Genomic DNA, 17,580 nt, shown 5'->3' with positions numbered 1-17,580 from the left:
TTGCCCCCCAGAGACCTACCAGGACATTTTCTGGGTCTTTCTTTGCCCTTCCCCTCCTTGCTGCCCTCTTAATTCCCATCTTTCCCTCAAGCCCATCTCTGTCCCTGCCTCTTCATAGTCTATTTAGTGATGCAGCAGAAGCCTGTATAATTTGGTACCAGTCAAACCTGAGTGGGGCCCCAACATCCATGACTTAACTAGCCAGGTGATTTTGGATGGCAAACGACTCAGCTCTCTATGCCTCTGCTTCCCCTCCTCCAATAGCGAGAGAGAACAAATTCCGTAGGCTTGCAGGAGGCAGATCTTGGACAGGAAAATGCCTGATAAAGGAAAGCACACAACATTAAGTAAAATCCTGTCTCCTCATACCTGTGCCTGAGGTGCAGCCTGAGAAAGATGGGGAGGGGCAGGCTAAATCGAGACCTGCAGGGAAAGAGTTCCGCCCCGTGGGCGGGGGGGGGGGGGAAGCCTGGTGCCAGGATGTCCCAGTACAGAAAGCCGTGTGGATGCTGGGCGGATGGCAGGCGCTGTGGGCTGAGCAAGGGTGGGGTGTGCGGTGGAATGTTCTCAACTTCGATTCTGTCCTCCTCCTTCCAGGAAGCCTCACTCCCCTGCACAGCTGCTGCACCACATTTCATATCGGAACATCTAGATCTATCCAAACAAGAGGTGGCTGCCATCTGAGATGTCTACACAGTCTGGGAGTTGGGGGACTTGTGGGCACACCCCCGCCTGTGTTGCCCAAAAATCCCTGGGCTGGGGAGGGAGAGGAAGCCGTAGCTGCACAGGCCAGACGATGGTACCAGAAACAGATGGATTCAAAACGTAATAAACCCAAACGCAGGGCTGGTAACATCCCTGGTCCTGGATCCCCATTCTCCGAGGCTTCGAGTAAAATTTCCCCAATACCCCTGCCTTAGGGTTGGCTTTTCACTAACAGTGATAGATGTGCAGGTGGTTGTAGTGAGCTTGAAAACTAGGAGACAGCAACAGGGCTGTCCGCGTCCGTGCAGCTGGCCAGGCACCCTAAGGAAGTACAGTATTAACGAGGGCTGTGGGCGTGCTGCATTATGGGAGTCCGATGCAACCGAATAGAATGGAAGGGCTTTGACTAGCTTGAGGCTTATGTGAGCGGGGCTCTAGGCTTCAAGCCACCAGGATAATGAGAGCCTCAGCAGACACCCACTTGCAGCCACAGAATTCCCCAGGGGTTTGGGACACTGGCATGGCTCAAGACCGTGTCTGCCCCCTCCTTGGTGGTTCGTGGTAGAGAAGCAGCAAGTGTGCGGCTCGAACTTTCTGCTAAGGTCATTCTGGCCAGTTTTAGCATCTATCCTCTAGGGGGCGCAAACTGTGAGTCCTCCTCCTGTGGTTTTGTGCCACCTGGGCATGCTGTGGACTCAGCTTCTCGACGGTTCCTCAGAAGCCAGGTGTCAAGAGCCCACCATCCTGCAGGACCACTGAGGCCTCACAGCTTTTCTCCCTTGTCATCAATCCACAGTGGACATCTCTGAGCACAAGCTTCTTCTCCCAGGTCTCTGGGTGCAGACAAGTGATGTCTTCTTGTGTGTGTATGTCTGTGTGTGTGGGTGGCTATCTGGAAATGCATTTGTGTCAGTGTGTGCACACATGTGGGCATGCAAAGGGAAACCAGAGTCCGTGTCACACCAGTGTCCTCTGTCACCCTATTTAGGAGTTGGGGGTCTCTCCCTGAACCTGGACCTCACACTGGGAACTCTGGGAACTTACCTGTGTCTGCCTCCCCTGTGCTGGGATTACACAGGCACATCACCACACCTGGCTTTCTACATGGGGTGGGGGGGCGGACTAGGGATTGAATTTGGGTCCCTTCCTAACTGAGCCCTCTCCTGAGCCCCCTTGAGCAACTGGCCTTTCTATAACAAGGGTCTTTCTACTTACAATTGCCTTCCACAGAGCTGTGCTTGAGAAGGGCTGGCTCACGCCACTGACCAGCGCCAATTATTCTCTCCCTGTATAGTCTCTCTGCTAATTATACATCATCAGACATCATCAGGCACAGACTGACCCTGAAGCTCTGGGTGATAATAGGATTAGAGTCAAAGGCTTCTAGCAATACTCTGAGGGCAGCCGGTGGAAGAGGAGACTCTGGTAAGCAGAGGGCCTGAATTTCCAGCTGTGCTCACTGACTGTGCGACCTGGGTGTATTGCATCTCCCTCTCTGAGCCTTTGGGTGTTTATCAGTCTGTTTCTACCACCTCTGGGTCGGCTTCCCTGCCTCCACTACATCTCCCATCTCGAACAGGCAGCGGAACACATGTGCGGCACTGATATTTGCTACAGACCGAGCTGGCGAAGTGACCTTTCGAGAGGGAGGATTCCGCCACCTCATTATGCGGCCTCCAACCTTTGCTCAGGCTCCCAGCATCCTGTTTACTCTCCTGTCTTCTCATGAATTTCTGCTTCTGCTTAGGATAAGAAAAACGCCCGAGATGGAAAGTGAGAAAGGAAAAAAAAAAAGGTCCGACAACTTATAAAAAACCAAATCTTTCCTGAGCCTACCAGAGATCTGGCATGATTAGATAGTCATAGGAGGAGAGACTGGGTCTTCAGGCTCCATGACGTACTCTTTTAAGATATCTTATTACATTTTGTTTATTTATGTATTTGTTTTGTGTGGGAGGTGTGGCCTAAACACATTCTGGGACACACTGGAGATCAGGGGACAACTTTAGGAGTCCCCTCTTTTCTTCCTTTATGCATACTTGCTGTCCTGCTGATTATAGGCTCAGGGTACACTGGAGGAATACTCACCATTCGGCACCCCTGGTGCCCTGGGCACAAACAGGGGTTCACATTTCCTCTTAGGGTATACAAGAGAAAAGCAGGAGGCTGCCACTGTGCTGGACATGAGGCATTAAAGGTCTTTGGAAACAAAGGCTATATGTCATTAGGTTCAGAGGTGTTGTGCTGGCCCATCTGATGTCAACTTGACACACAGTCTAGAAAGGTGGGAACCTCAATTGAGAAAATGCCTCCATAAGATTCCGCTGTAAGGCATTTCCTTAATTAGTGATTGATGTTGGAGAGCCTAGCCCATTGTGGGCGTGGCCATCCCTGGGCTGGTGGCCCTGGGTTCTATAAGAAAGCAGGCTGAGCAAGCCATGAGGAGCAAGTCACTGAGCAGTACCCTTCCCTAGTCTCTGTACCAGGTTCCTGCCCTGTTTGGGTTCCTGCCCTATTTCTGTGAGCAGACACCATGACCAAGGCATCTTAAAAAGAGAACCTTTAATTGGGGCTGGCTTACAGGTTCAGAGGTTTAGTCCATTATCATTACATCAGGAAGCATGGTGACATGAGGACGTGGTGCTAGAACAGCAGGCAGCAGAAAGAGAGAGTGACACTGGGCCTGGCTTGAGCATCTGAAACCCCAAAGCCCACCTCCAGTGACACACTTCCTCCAACAAGGCCACTCCTCCTAATAGTGCCGCTCCCCATGAGCCTATGAGGACCATTTTCATTCAAAGCATCGAATGTCCTGATTCCCTTTGACAATGACCAGCAATAAGGAAATGTAAACCAAATAACCCTTTCCTCCCCAACTTGCTTTTTGGTCATGGTGCTTCTTTGAAGCAATAGAAACTCCAGGACAAGTGGAGACAGGGGCTCACCTGCCACCCAAGCAAGGTTCTGCCTCTGTCTCTGGACCTAAGTGCCAGTCTGTCAGGGACACTGTGGGAAACCCTCTGCCTGTTTCTGGTGGAGGTGCTGTTCATACAAAGATCTGGGATGTATCCTCACCCTGGCCTCTCATAAGAGGGTCTTAAGGGTCACACTGTCTGCTCCCAGATGCAAGGATATAAGTCCAGTTCATGAAGTTCCCTCAAAGACCATCGACAGGCATGGAGGAGGTTGCACGTGAGACCAGGGAAGGTGGGAACCTCAATTGAGAAACCTCTGGCCTCAGAGGTCAGAGGAGGGGATGCCCAGTGGCTGTGGTCTGCACCAGAAAAGCACACATCAGGCAGGAAAGAACCTTATATGGGTGGGGCCATCTCACGGCACAGCACCCAGATAGGTGAGTCAAGAGAGGACCCAGGATGGGCAGGTGGTGACGATCTCTGTCCCCAGACACTCCTTAATCAGAAGTGAGAACCCAGGGCTCCATTCCCAGCAGACCACAGTATTTCAGGCCTTTGCACTCTTGCCCCTCCAAGCACAGCCCTTTAACACACTGTACCCATCTTCCAGTGCTCACTGGTTCTGTTTCCTCCACTGCTGAGCTCTACCTTGGCAGGGGCAGAAGATATCCACCGGTCATGGGTAGAAAGGCTTATTTCACCTTTGGGGCGTGATGAGGAGTGAATGTGTCTCAGGGGTTCTTGCTGCTTTATCTGCATGGGAGAGGGAAGGTTGGGTAGATTTCCCTGGGATAGGAACCTGAATAAAGAAAGAAGCTACCTGGAGCAGACAGAGCCCTGAGCCACATCAGCAGGAGTGAGGCTATGGCTTTGGCTTCTCTGAGACTCTCTGGGCTGTGCTGAAGCCCCTACTCTGCAACTTGCTCTTGTTGGAGGCTGTAGAGAAGCTGGACCAAGCCACTGGGAGCCCTGGGAAGGACTGAGCCAGGGAGGGATTCTATATATCTACAGCTAGGTCCAGAACCTTCCAATCTGAAACTTGGAGTTACATGATAGGCCTGGAGATGGTCTGGTCTCCAGAGGAAGATGGCTGCCTTCTCCTGTAGCCCTCCTGTTCTTCCCAGGCTCCTCGTCCTCTCCTCTTACTTAAAACTCACAATCTGTTTTGTATGTATATATACATGTGCCTCTGTGTGTGTATACCTTGTTTACATGTATATGTGTACATGCATTTGTGTGGATATATACATGTGTTTATATATATCTGTGTGTATGTGTATATGTATGTATGCATTTGTGTGTCTATATACATGTGGGTATATACACGTGTGAATGTGTATGTACATAGGTGTTTTTAAATACCTGTATGTATATGTGTGTATACGTATATATGTATGCATGCATGTGTGTGTGTGTGTGTGTGTGTGGTGCCAGGATACAATATATAAGCGCCTGTGGAAACCTTGGTGTCTTTCTCAGTCACTATACAGGCTAGTTTTGTGTGTCAACTTGACACAAGCTGGAGTTGTCACAGAAAAGGAGCCTCAGTTGTGGAAATGCCTTCATGAGACCCAGCTGTAAGGCATTTTCTCAACTAGTGATCAAGGGGGGAGGGCCCAGCCCATTGTGGGTGGTGCCGTCCCTGGGCTGGTGGTCTTGGGTTTTATAAGAGAGCAAGCTGAGCAAGCCAGGGGAAGCCAGCCAGTCAGTAACATCCCTCCATGGCCTCTGCATCAGCTCCTGCTTCCTGACCTGCTTGAGTTCCAGTCCTGACTTCCTTTGGTGATGAACAGCAATGTGGAAGTGTAAGCTGAATAAACCCTTTCCTCCCCAACTTGCTTCTTGGTCATGATGTTTGTGCAGGAATAGAAACCCTGACTAAGACAGTCACTCTGTACTTTTTTTTTATTCACTTTACATCCTGCTCATTGCCCCCTCCCAGTAACCCCTCCCACAACCTTGCACTTTTTCCCCTTCTCCCCTTCTTCTCTGAGTGGGTGGGGGGTCCCCTGGCTATCCCCCCAACCCTGGCACATCAAGTCTCTGTGAGGCTAGGTGCATCCTCTCCCATTGAGGCCAGACAAGGCAACCCAGCTAGAAGAACATACCCCATTTTGGGATAAACCTGGCTCCAGTTAATCAGATCCCTCATGGAGACCAAACTGCACATCTGCTACATATGTGGGGAAGCCTAGGTCCAGCCCATGTATGTTCTTTGGTTGGTGGTTCAGACTCTGAGAGACCCAAGGATCCAGGTTAGTTAACTCTGTCTGTCTTCCTGTGGGGTTCTTATCCCCTTCGGGGTTCCACAATCTTTCCTCTTACTCCTCCAATAAGAGTCCCCAAGCTCTGTTCACTGTTTGACTGTGGGTGTCTGCATCTGTCTGAGTAAGCTGATGGATGAAGCCTCTCAGAGAACAGCCATGCTCCTGTCTGCAAGCACAACAGTGTGTAAGGGAGCTTGCCCACTGGATGGGTCTCTGGTTAGCTGTTCCCTCAGTCTCTGCTCCATCTCCCGTGCCTGTATTTCTTGTAGACTCTGTACTTCATACTTTGATTCAGGACCTCTCACTGGCCTGGAGCCCACAGATCCAGCTAAATCATCCAGCCCCATGATCAGCCTGTCTCCGTGTTCAGAGCTGGGATGATAAGCATGTGCCTCTATATTCAAGTTACGCTTGGCTTCTGTGGGCAGAACTCAGGTCCTCCTTCTTGAGAGCATGTGCTTTCCTGATTGGACCTCCACCATCCCAAACATGGCCTTTTGCTTCTGCATCAGGGAACTGAACTCCAGTCTCCCACATGACAAGCAAGGATGCTCACCCTGTACTATGAAGAAAATCTCCACAGTTTCATACTATGTTCAACTCCACATGCATGGGTAAGCTTCTTGAAGTACTTCCTGTAGCTGGGGGTGTCGGGTAGTGTCTCAGCTTCCCACAAGCTGTACTGAGGTAGGGTTGGGGACACAGTGGGGAGAAGTACCTGTCACAATCCTCCATGCCTAGGACAGAATTGCCTTCTGGGAACGGTCCTCACAGTGATCTCTTGGGTGGGGAATCCCACAGAGGGGGTGAAGCAGGCTCTAGGCTTCCCAACCTGCTGTAGGGCATAGTGAAATTTTCTACACCGCAGAGCCTCAGTTTTCCCACTTGAACAATGTAGCTTGGTGTTTCTGAACCCCAGCAGTAGATACTTTGTTTCAGCGATTAGAGGCAGCGGCAAGGATGAGAGTCTTGATTTCAGTAACAGGATACTAGGACAAAAGCAACAGAGCAAGAAAAGGTTTGTTTTAGCTTACAATTTGTAGTGGTTTGAATAAGATGCCCTCTGCAGTGTTTGGGAGGCTTAGAAGGCGTGGCTTTGCGGGAGGCGGTCTGTCATTAGGGGCGGGCTCTGAGAGTTTATGCGGCCCGCCCACTCCCAGGTTGTGTTCTCTGCTTCCTGCTCATGATTTGGGTGTGAGGTCCAGCTTCCAGATCCAGCTGCCACGCCTCTGCTCTTGTCATCATGGACTCATCTCTCTCGAATCATAAGCCTTGAAAACGGTGTTACATCACAGCTAGATAGAACGTATCTAATGTACAGCTCAAGGTGCAATCTGTCACCACGGGGGATGTCCAAGCAGCTGGTCGCATTGCATCCACAATCAAGTATCAGGGGAACGAATGCACGTAGCTGCCTAATAACTTTCTCCATTTATGTGGTCCAGGATCCCAGATCAATTAATTTAATCGAGACCTGTCTCCCAGCTGATTCTAGAGACCCTGTCACCATTGCCTCCAATCACCATACTCCAACAGACAGATAGCTGTCTTTTCCCTGGATATCTGTAGGAGCTTGGCTTCCAGGGTCTTTCACAGGCACTGACATCTCGGGGTGTACAGGGAAGGAGAGCTTGGTGAGAGAGGAAGGGGATTCCATGTATCTGGAGCGAGGTCTAGATGTTTTCGGACCTGAAACTTCAAGGGAGTTAGTGACAGGCCTAGAGCTGGGCCAGCCTCCTGATCTGGAGCTGGGCTTAGCCTCCGGAGTCTCCTGCAGCTTTCCTTATTCTTGGATGAAGGACTTGTGGAGACTGAGGCTGATGGTATATAATACAGCACTTTACAAAGACGGGTCATCAGGTGGTGAAGAGAGATGGGGAACAAATGGAGTGAACCCACAGCTTCCCTGGCATGCAGCCGAGAATTTGCAGTCCATGGGGCTGAGAAGAACAGCACTCTCCACGACCAGCAAGGACTAGAGGAGATCTGACAAAGTTGACATTTCAGGAGACCAAGGTATCTGGAATCCATAGCCCACAGCACCAGAGAAGAGAGCTGTGTGGGGACAGAACACTGAATCTGTGGAAGGGAAAGATGAGTCAGCCAGGCTGCTCCTGTCTCCTGTATGAAATTCTTAAGGCAGAGCTTCAGGAGATCTGAGTGTTTATGAGCAGCTTAGCTATGTCCCAGAATGCAGCCTGCAAACACGTAGCTAGCAAAACGAAACACCCATCACTCAACACGGTAACATTCATTATCTCTGGCAGGGATGGCTGGAGTGGCTGATCAGGTTTCAGAGCAAACAGTATCATCAGGTAGGGAAGACAATGATGCCGATGTGTCCAGGGATATCACAAGCCTGCCTGTTCACAGACCCCAGTGACCGGAGACCTGAGAGAAGAGATACACAAAACCACACTTACCACAGGAGATGAGAACACTTCTCCCTCAGTCACTGGTGGAGTAAGCGGGAGGGAAGCCTGGCAACCGAGCTGTTGCTGTGAGTCTAACAGAGCATCTCACAGGAGGAAGGGCCTATTTTGGCTCACAGTTCAATACGGACCACCATGGCAGAGACGTCAAGACATCAGGAACCTAAAGCAGATCATTAGATGTGCTAAACACCTGTGCAGGTAACATTAGAAGTGCTTCTGTAAGCAAGATTCTCTGTCTGTCCATCCATCTGTCCATCCATCCATCCATCCATCCATCCATCCATCCATCCATCCATCCATCCATCCATCTGTGTATAATGGTCACACAGCGTCCATCACCAGGAGCAGAGGGCGATGAATGCTTGTCACTGTTCAGAACCCTTCTATACAACCCAGAATCCTAGCCAGGAAATGACGCCACCCATAGTGGTCAAGTCTTCCCATCTTTCTAGAAACAACGCAGACAAAGTTACCCTACACACAAGTCTAAAGATTTCTCTCCCAGATGATTCTAGCTTCTGCCAAGGCAGCAGTTAACACAAACCATTGCAATAATCATACAAGATGGAGACTCAACCCTCAGCAGCAGCAGTTTGACATTCTGGAACATTCCTCTCGGCGGCAGAGCTCACTGTAGGTAGACAGGATGGACCCTATCTCAATGAGTCACGAAGTCAAGTTGGAGAGAGGATCTAACTACAGCAGAATGGAATTACAAATCACTAAGAGAAAGATCTCTAAAAACAACAAATTTCAACATGTTTAGAAACTTGAGCAGCAGGCTTGTAAATTACCCATGTGTTACTGAGTAAATCAAAAGAGGAATTAAAAAGTATTTCCAACAGAAAGAAAATGAGAACAACACATCAAAATTAGTAGGGAGTTGCTGAAGTGATTCTTCGGAGACATGTGGAATACTAAAGCCCACGTTAGAAAGGAAGGCACGTCTCAGATCAGTGACCTGAGCTGTCACCCAAAGACACCAGAATCTGAAGGGAAAATCCCAAGCAGGGAGCAGGAATGAATACAATGTTAGAGTAGAAGTCAGGGGAGAAGAGGCAGAGAAACCAGGGGATATTAGCACAGTCCAGGAGCCTCCTCCCTAACACTGATGGGACTGAGAAGATGGCCAGGAATGAAGGAAGGAGACATTTCAGTCTGCACAGGTCATTAGAAGGGCTTGTATAAGCAAGATTATCTATCTATCCATTCATCCATCCTTCTGTGTATGTATGTGTGTATGTATATATATATGTATCTACCCATCTATGTGTGTATGTATGTATGTGTATGTATGTACTATTTTCTGCCCATCTATCTGTGTATGTGTGTATGTATGTATGTGTATGTATATATATGTATCTACCCATCTATCTGTGTGTGTATGTATGTATTATTAGCTACCCATCTATCTGTGTATGTATGTGTATATATATTATCTATTTATCTATCCATTGATCTATATCTATCCATCTATGTGTATGTATGTGTATGTCTATATCATCTATCTATGTATCTATCCATTTACCTATCTGTGTATATGTATGAATGTATGTATTACCTATTTACTTATTTCCTATTTATCCACCTCTCATCTATCCACTATGTCATCTTTTATCACCTATTAGCTATCATCCATCTATCATTTATCTGTCTATCTTCTTTCTCTTACCTATCTACACATCTATTAATCATTTATCACCCATCTCTTATATCAACTATCTCTCATTTATCTTCTGTCTCCTGATAATTTATTATCTATCTTCTATCTATCTATCTATCTATCTATCATCTGTCTATTGATTGGTTGATCAATCTGTCTGTCTGCATATCTACCCATCCATCCATCCATTCATCCATCCATGCATTCTCTATCTTTTGTCTACCCATCCATATATCAATCATCTATCTATCTATCTATCTATCTATCTATCTATCTATCTATCTATCTATCCATCCATCCATCTATCTATCCATCCATCCCGTCTGTCTTCTATCTGTGTCTTTTATCAATTGGTATATCATACATCTTCTATCCACTTCCTGTCTACCCATCAGTCACTTGAGTCCTGAATGTTTACTCCATGCTTTGGATGATACTTTATTTTGTTGTTTAAATCATTTCAGGCTTGGCTAACGAGCGCTCTTCTGTTAGCTCATTCACGGTGCCGAAGCCTCGCCATGGTGGGTTCTGTTTACTGGGTGCTACACATCCTTGTTTCCTGACACTATAGGATACCCTAGGCTCACCCTGGAGTGCCCAGCCCCATCTTAGCACCTCATATTTCTCATTGGAAAATGATATTCGAAGCAAGGTTTGAGTACCAGATGTGGTCTTAGCTGCTGTTGCTTTCCGGTCCCCTCAGCTCACAGAGTGAGACACTAACCTCTGCATGTACCCATGCAGGTGTTCCTGTATGTAGACAAGCATTCACACCTGTGCTCGGCTAACCACAGATGCGTCCACTAATCCATCAGTGACTGCGTGGATCCTTCTAGCCTTCTGTTTTTGCTCATCTGGAACTTCCCACCCCGGCAGAGAGGAAACAATGCCCCCCCTCCGTACTCCATCATTTCTCTCAGGGTGCAGTATAGTGATTTCAAAGGCGCCCACCCCACAAATAAGAACAGAGCCCATACACTTGTGACCACAGGTGAACAGGTCACTCCTGTGTCTCCCTGCTTTTGTGAGGCTGTCCTATTCACCTGTGATACCCAGGCTTACCTTGGGAACGTCCAACCCCATCTCATAGTTCCTATTGGAAAAACAGTGTTGGAACCAAGGTTTGAGTATCAGATGTGTTCTTCGGGACCAGGGTACCACTGCTTTCAGATCCTCTCAGTGCAGAGTCACCACCAGCATATATTCCTCTTGGGGTCCTCTGATATTGATTGTATTTTTAATCTATATGTATACCCATATTAAGGTTATTTTTTTTCTTACTGGAAAATTCCAAGGATTTTAACAAAGGCATTCACCCACCATTGTGTTTTGTGCAGTAGTTTTGCTGTTCAGACTCTTGTAGAGTAACCCCTCTTCAACTTTCCTACTTCCCAAGTACTAGGCAACCACTGATCCATTCAACATCAATGGTCTCACCTTCTTTCTGAATGTCACAGAAAAGTAACTCTTGCGAAATGCTTCCTTTCCCCTAACATAGTCATGTGGGAGTCAATCCATCCTTGCTGACTTGCTAGCTTACTCCGTTTTGACTACTGAGTAATATTCCAGTGGGTGGGCATACCACAATTTCTCCATTCACCTATTGCATTCTTGGGTTGCTTTCTCAGCAAACTCTGAATGGAGCCTACACCAGCACTCCAGCTGGTTCTTTGATGCTCAAAATCATCCACACCACTTGGATACATACTCGGGGGACCTGGTTGCCGGATTGTATGGTAAGACTATGATTAACTCCGTGAGAAACCGTCAACTCGCCCTCAAAGTGGCTGTACCATGTCACACTCAGAGCAGCTGAGAACAGGACTCTGAGAAAGTTAAAGAAGGAAACAAATTATTGATCTAGATAAATGGAGACATCTAGATGCCCTGCTTCCTGAGTCTCTGACTCCAGCAGCCAGCAGCCGGATGCAAGCCCTCTGACTAACATGGGGATCCTGGTCCTGAGTTGTGCCTTTCTGTCCTGGAGGCTGGGCTCTTTGGGGGTCACAGCTCCCCCTGCAGGCCCTCCTTCTTGCCACCCCCACCTGTTGCTTCCACCTGGGGTGAGGGCAGAGGGGGCCCGCTCAGTTCCAACTGCTCCTCCTTCCCTGTTTCTTGTTCCCTGTAACAAACAGTTTCACTTTAAAAGCCATCTGGGAGGATAGATGGCCCAGGCGTGTTTTGTGGAATAAGTTTTCAAGGCAAAGAGCCAAGAAATTAAAGCCACAGCACTTAGGACTCCAGTCTCATTAGGCCCCGTAACTCTGACTGTAGGGATTGTATTTCTGAGTTAGCCGGTTACTCCCCACCCCCACTGCCTAACTTGTGAGCTTGTTTTCATTAGTCTTCCAGAGGCCTAGTCCTGATGCCTCAGGCTGCTTCCCTCCCTCAGGATACCCACCTCCACCCATCTTTCTCCAGGGTTTTCTGGTGCAGCCTCTGCCCTACCTCAGTGGGAGAGCCTCAGCGGGCCAGGGGATGGCCTGCCTTCTGAGGTGTCTCCCAAGACCCACTTGTAGCTAATGGATAGAGGCTTTGTAAAGGAGAGATGTGTCCAACGTTGAGACAGGTAGGTGGCTCTGGGGAGGGTGACAGAGTCCCCTGCCTCTGGGGGTGTACGCACAGGACAGTTGAGCACTCAGCAGGGGGTGGCTGAGAGACCTGAGTGGTGGCCTGACTTTCAGGCCTGAGGGTTTGTGTGACCTCAGCCGCTGGTTTGCCTTCATGGAGCCTCAGTTTCTTCATCTGGAAAATCAGGCCAACCTGATCATCCCTACATCTTAGGGTTGTCATGAGGGTGGTCAGGCACTCTGTGCAAAGGACTGAGCAAGGGGTGCGTGTGTTGGTAAGTCTCAGGGAGGGAGGGAGAGCAGGCTGGTCTGTAACACCTCTGAGCAATCTGAGATTCAAAATTGCTGTCATTTATAAACCCGGGGACTGAAAGTCAATGATTCAATTATTCTAAGATTTCCCCTAGAATTCGAAGCTTTAAGGAATTACGATAGATATTGTTATTCTTACCAGAGCTCCCCGGAAGCCCAAGACTGTGGATTTTGAGATCACACCCTAAGCTCGTCCCTCTGTTGTCAGTCAGCGACATTCGCCCAGCCACAGGCTCTGTGGGTGCTTTCATTTCTATCCCTTTCCCTTCAGAACCCCCAACTTTGCCTCGCTCCTAGCCTTGACTCCTCTCCAAGCCCACTCCCCTCATTCCAATCTTCCCACTTTGCAGTTTGTTCAGAGAACAAGGCCCCAGTGATGTTCCAGAGGTGTAACCTGCACACAGGCTCAGGACTCTGTCTTCTCCAAGTCCTGCCCTCCCAACTGAGCCCTGCTTTTGCCCACTGAAATTGTCCACTTTCAAGGCCAGTGACAAAGGACAAACTCTGACCTTCCAAGGTGGAGGTCATCACCTCCCAGCTAAATGAGGGCCCTTCCCCCAACCCCTGCATTCCCAGGAGAGTGACTGAACTCGGATGGCTGTTGTGTCACTTGCCACAGTCCCAGTCAGAGTTGGAAAGAAAACCCCCAGTGACCCTCTAAGACTACCCCTTCCCCAGGAAAGGAAGGGGTACCAGTCTGATGTATCACAAGTGGGACACGGATGGTGGCGGGCACGGTCACTGCATGGAAGGTGAGAGCTGCTGAGCCTCTGTCCCTCCCACTCGTTCTTCCACCACCTGTGCCAGGAACAGACCAACTCTGCAGACCCCAACTGTGCCCCAGCGCCTGTGCACCCCCTCTTCCTAGGCAGCCCATTCCTGTCTGTGGGCTCACCACCATCCATGTGCCTGTCGTCTAGCTCTCTGGGCTCCCGATAGGCCTGGTGCATCCTTAGACTGTGCAGAGCTAAGCTGATGGGCTGTGCTGCCCCAGGCCTTTGGTTGGGTACTTCTGTGGCTGCTGCCCTCTGAGCCGTCACGGCCTCCCCACTGGACAAGTGCAAAGCCTTTATCTTCCCACCAGCCTGCCTCCCGAGGCCAGTCCCATCTCTGCATTGCCCTAGCCTCCCAGATGGGCACCTGCGGCCTCGTCTTTACTGCCAGTCTTTCTTCTTCACCCTCTGGAGTCGTCCCTGCCCAGCTCAGACCTGGGTGATCTCCACCCTTCACAGCCCCATGTCTCCTGTCTCAGCTTAGCTCTGCTACACTTCTGGGACTCATCTACCCCTTATGTACTTAGACCTGACCCCAGGACCTGCTTAGACCTGTGATTCAGGGACCTTGCTCTAGAATTCCTGTCTGTGTGCCAAGCCTGCTCCTGGTCCCATGCATGCAGTGCCCAGATGTTCGTCCTAGAGTCCAGATGCACAGCTGGAATGAGGTACGGACAGAGCATGGGGCCTGCAGGTTGGGGGTTGCCCACTATGTGTGACGGTGGTTGAGCTGAGTGGAGAGAGCCAGGGCAAAGGAGGCTTCCCATGGATAGTCAGAAGTCAGGGCCCAAGGGGAGGGAAGGGTCAGCACCAGCTCTCTCTGTTCCTTGGGGAGTCCCTGAGGCAGGAGGGTAGAACTTACTTAATTTAACACTTTGTTAGCTTAATTTATAGTTTGTATTATTGAATCTGATGGCCTGTGGGTCTCCAGCAGGCTCTGACCCAGGTCTGTATAGGCTGAGAAGGGGTGGACCCACCGCCAGCTGGCCCCTTACAGAGCAAATGTCCTAGACACAGGGTGCTCCTATCGTACCTCGTACACCCAGTGGATCCCACAGTGTTGGGATTGGTGGCTACACGCTGAGATGACCTACAGAGGTCTAGGTGCTGTGACTCTGCTTCTCCACTGTCATACCCTTTGGGTACCAAAAATACTCTCTGTTGAAAACCCAGGTTATGCAGACAGTACTGCCCGAACCTCTCACCACCAGTCTGCAGGAGGGGCAAGGTGGAGTCCAATACAAGGGTGAGGTGGTTCGTGTCTCCTGGGTCCCTGAACGTGGCTGCTCCGCAGGAAGCCAAAAGACTCTGGGCTATACAGACACAGCCAACAAGGCCACATGCTTAACTGGAGACAGACAGGGCATAGCCGAAGCCTCCCAGAGATCAGCAAACCACCTAAAGGTTTGGCCGAAGTTTGGGGCTTGGGGTACTGGGGGGAAGCTGTAGCACCCTCCACGTGCCTCAGCTGCCCCCTGAGAGAGAGGTTGACACCATGCTATACAATTAGTTGTCTCACTGCTGTGACCAAATGCCTGGCGAAAGCCACTTGATGGAGGAATGGTTTATTTTGGCTCAGGGGTCTGAGGCCACAGTCTGCCCCTTTAGAGAGAGCACTGTGCCAGGTGTGCGAGGTGATGATGTCCACAGTGACGAAACAGTGAGACCCGATGCAGGTGCTCAGACTGCTTTCCCCTCTTTCTTCTTCCTTAGGATCCCAAACATTGGAATGGGGCCCCCCATATTTAGAGTTTGTCTTCCTATCTCAGGTAGCCTAATCAAGAATCTCCCTAGTGAGGGAGAGCGGGCCCTAGTGGTATAAGCATGAGAAAGCCTGCGGGCTGACTACCGCCAGGCTTTGAGTTGGCCCAATCTACCCCAGCTATGAGCTGCTGGAGCACGAGAAGGGGCTGGACCTGCAGATCCAGGGCTGCAGAATCCCCACGACTCAGGGCAACAGCAGGATCTCTGAGAGTTTCTGAGAGGGTCCGGCATAGATGTTAGAGCAGAAGTCAGGGACCTCGAATTAGCTTAGTGACTCATTGCAGTGAACACTCACAGGTAAAGCTGTTTGGGCCAAGGGGTAACTGTGTGGCACACCGCAGCCTCTAATGTCACTATACTGAACAAATACACGAGGGAGACGTGGGAGGAAGATGGAGGCGTGGAATGGTACGTGCGCAGGAAGCTGTGGTTGACAGAGGAGCAGGTGGCTGGCCAGCAGGGTCATCGGCTGGTTTTTTTTTTTTTTTTTTTTTTTTTGTTGTTTTTGTTTTGTATTTTGTTTCTTTTCTAATTTTATTTTATTTCCTTTTGGTGGGGAAAAGCTACAAGGGTGAAGAGCGGATTTGAGAGGATTAGGAGATGAATGGGATTGGGGTCCATGATGTGAAAATTCCCAAAGATTCAATTAAAAAATATGTTAAAAAAAAAAAAAAAGAATCTCCTCTGCAGACATGCCCAAAGGCTAGTCTCTGAGGTAATTCTAGAGCATGTCAAGTTACAGTCACTATTAATGGTCACAGGAACTCTAGGCTTCCCTGGCCTCCTCGGGATCCAGGTCTGGCTCCTCTTGGGCCACTCTGAGGCCCCTGTACTTAAGTTCTGAGCAGAGAGGAAGGCAGTGCACAGGAGCCCAGTCAACCTCTGGGGCCATTATGAACCCAGAGGAAAGAACAGAAAGCAGACAGGGGCTGAGACCACCCCAGCTCAGGTGGATGAATCCATAAATACTGAATCCTGGCAGGGGAAGATACTCAGGACCAGTCTTGTACAGCCACCGGTTTCCATAGAAACCAGAGCCCTCTGTCTGGGGCTGAGCCTCCCATGCCTAGCCCTGTCACTTGGAAGAGGAGACTCAAAGCTGGCTGCCCACAGGACTGCCAGGGTGATGCCAGCCAGGTAGGCAGACCCAGACTGGGTGAGGTGTTAGCCAGTCGCACTGGCAAGCATCCTCTGTCCTCACTGGGTTTTGATGGAAAGAAAGGAGGCTTTGGCAAAGGACAGCAGCCCCCCACCCCCTTGTCTTTCTTTGAGGTCTAATGTATCATTCTTATCTCTCTGGCTGCCATGTTCCAGCTTGGTCCTCATCCTGTGGCAGACAGAGGGCCTTGTGCCCAGTGGCCAGACCTCCGTCCTCCCCAAAAGCCTAACAAAACTGAATCCCTGTGTGCCCTGAAGCTGCTGTGTGCTGCTCTTCCTGTAGGCCAGCAGTCTGGAGGGGCTTGAACTGCTGATGCCTCAGTCCCATTAGTTCCGCTGCCCGTAGGGTACCATGACTACACACTGTTTCACCCCTTCACTGTTCCCAGGTACCAACTTCCTTACCACCTACCTCCTTCATCAGGGTCAAGGAGGGGTCTCCCCACCTCTTGCTCCTTCCTGTCATGTGACAAAATCTGTCTCTCATCTCATAAGGCTGTGGTAGTTCCATTTACCTCAAGAATAGTCTGTGCATTCATTCATTCATTCATTCATTCACTCATTCATTCTTCACGTGTCTGATAGATGTTTAGTAAGCCCCTGCTTAGGGCCAAGTGCTGGGGACAAAACAGAGACAAGAGTAGAAAGGGCAGGTTCTAGGCTGCAGAAGTTGAGTTTCCCTGGAGGGAGGCAGGGGGCAGACAGATCAGATGTTACTGGTTTATAACTCGGCAATAAACGCATGAAGACATGGAAGTGTCAGGGATAGTTAATGTTGATGTCTTTGGAGGGAGCCATGGGGGCGTTACAGGGGGAGAATTCTAGGCAGAAAGAATGCTTGCCGAAGCTCTCCCTGCACCCTGCCGCTCCAGTTCCTCTACTCCAGGCTTCTATATCGGCCATGCGTGGTGCTAGTCTGAGGTGAACTGTTCTGGGGAGTCGATGGGAAGACACTCTTCCTGAAGGGCTGGATAACCTGTGTGCTCCAGGGCCTTGGGAGCCCCTTGCCTGGCTCCTT

At 49.8% G+C, this 17,580-nt stretch overlaps 1 long non-coding RNA gene across 2 annotated transcripts; it reads left to right on the top strand.

Annotated features, from left to right (window-relative positions):
• The first annotated feature begins 622 nt into the window (after positions 1-622).
• LOC134479036 (uncharacterized) lies at positions 623-12,147 on the top strand. 2 transcript variants are annotated; one of them, XR_010051990.1, is made up of 4 exons: positions 623-1,534; positions 2,000-2,130; positions 5,358-6,501; positions 11,614-12,147. It is a non-coding gene; the product is annotated as an uncharacterized LOC134479036 (long non-coding RNA). The 2 variants fall into 2 exon arrangements; XR_010051989.1 differs by having other exon boundaries at positions 2,000-6,501.
• Positions 12,148-17,580: the final 5,433 nt, after the last annotated feature.

This window comes from Rattus norvegicus, chromosome 5 (genome assembly GCF_036323735.1).
Source record: "Rattus norvegicus strain BN/NHsdMcwi chromosome 5, GRCr8, whole genome shotgun sequence".
Taxonomy (NCBI): Eukaryota; Metazoa; Chordata; class Mammalia; order Rodentia; family Muridae; genus Rattus; species Rattus norvegicus.
The sequence above is the reverse complement of the archived record's forward strand: the minus strand, read 5'-3'. Positions and strand labels throughout refer to the sequence as shown.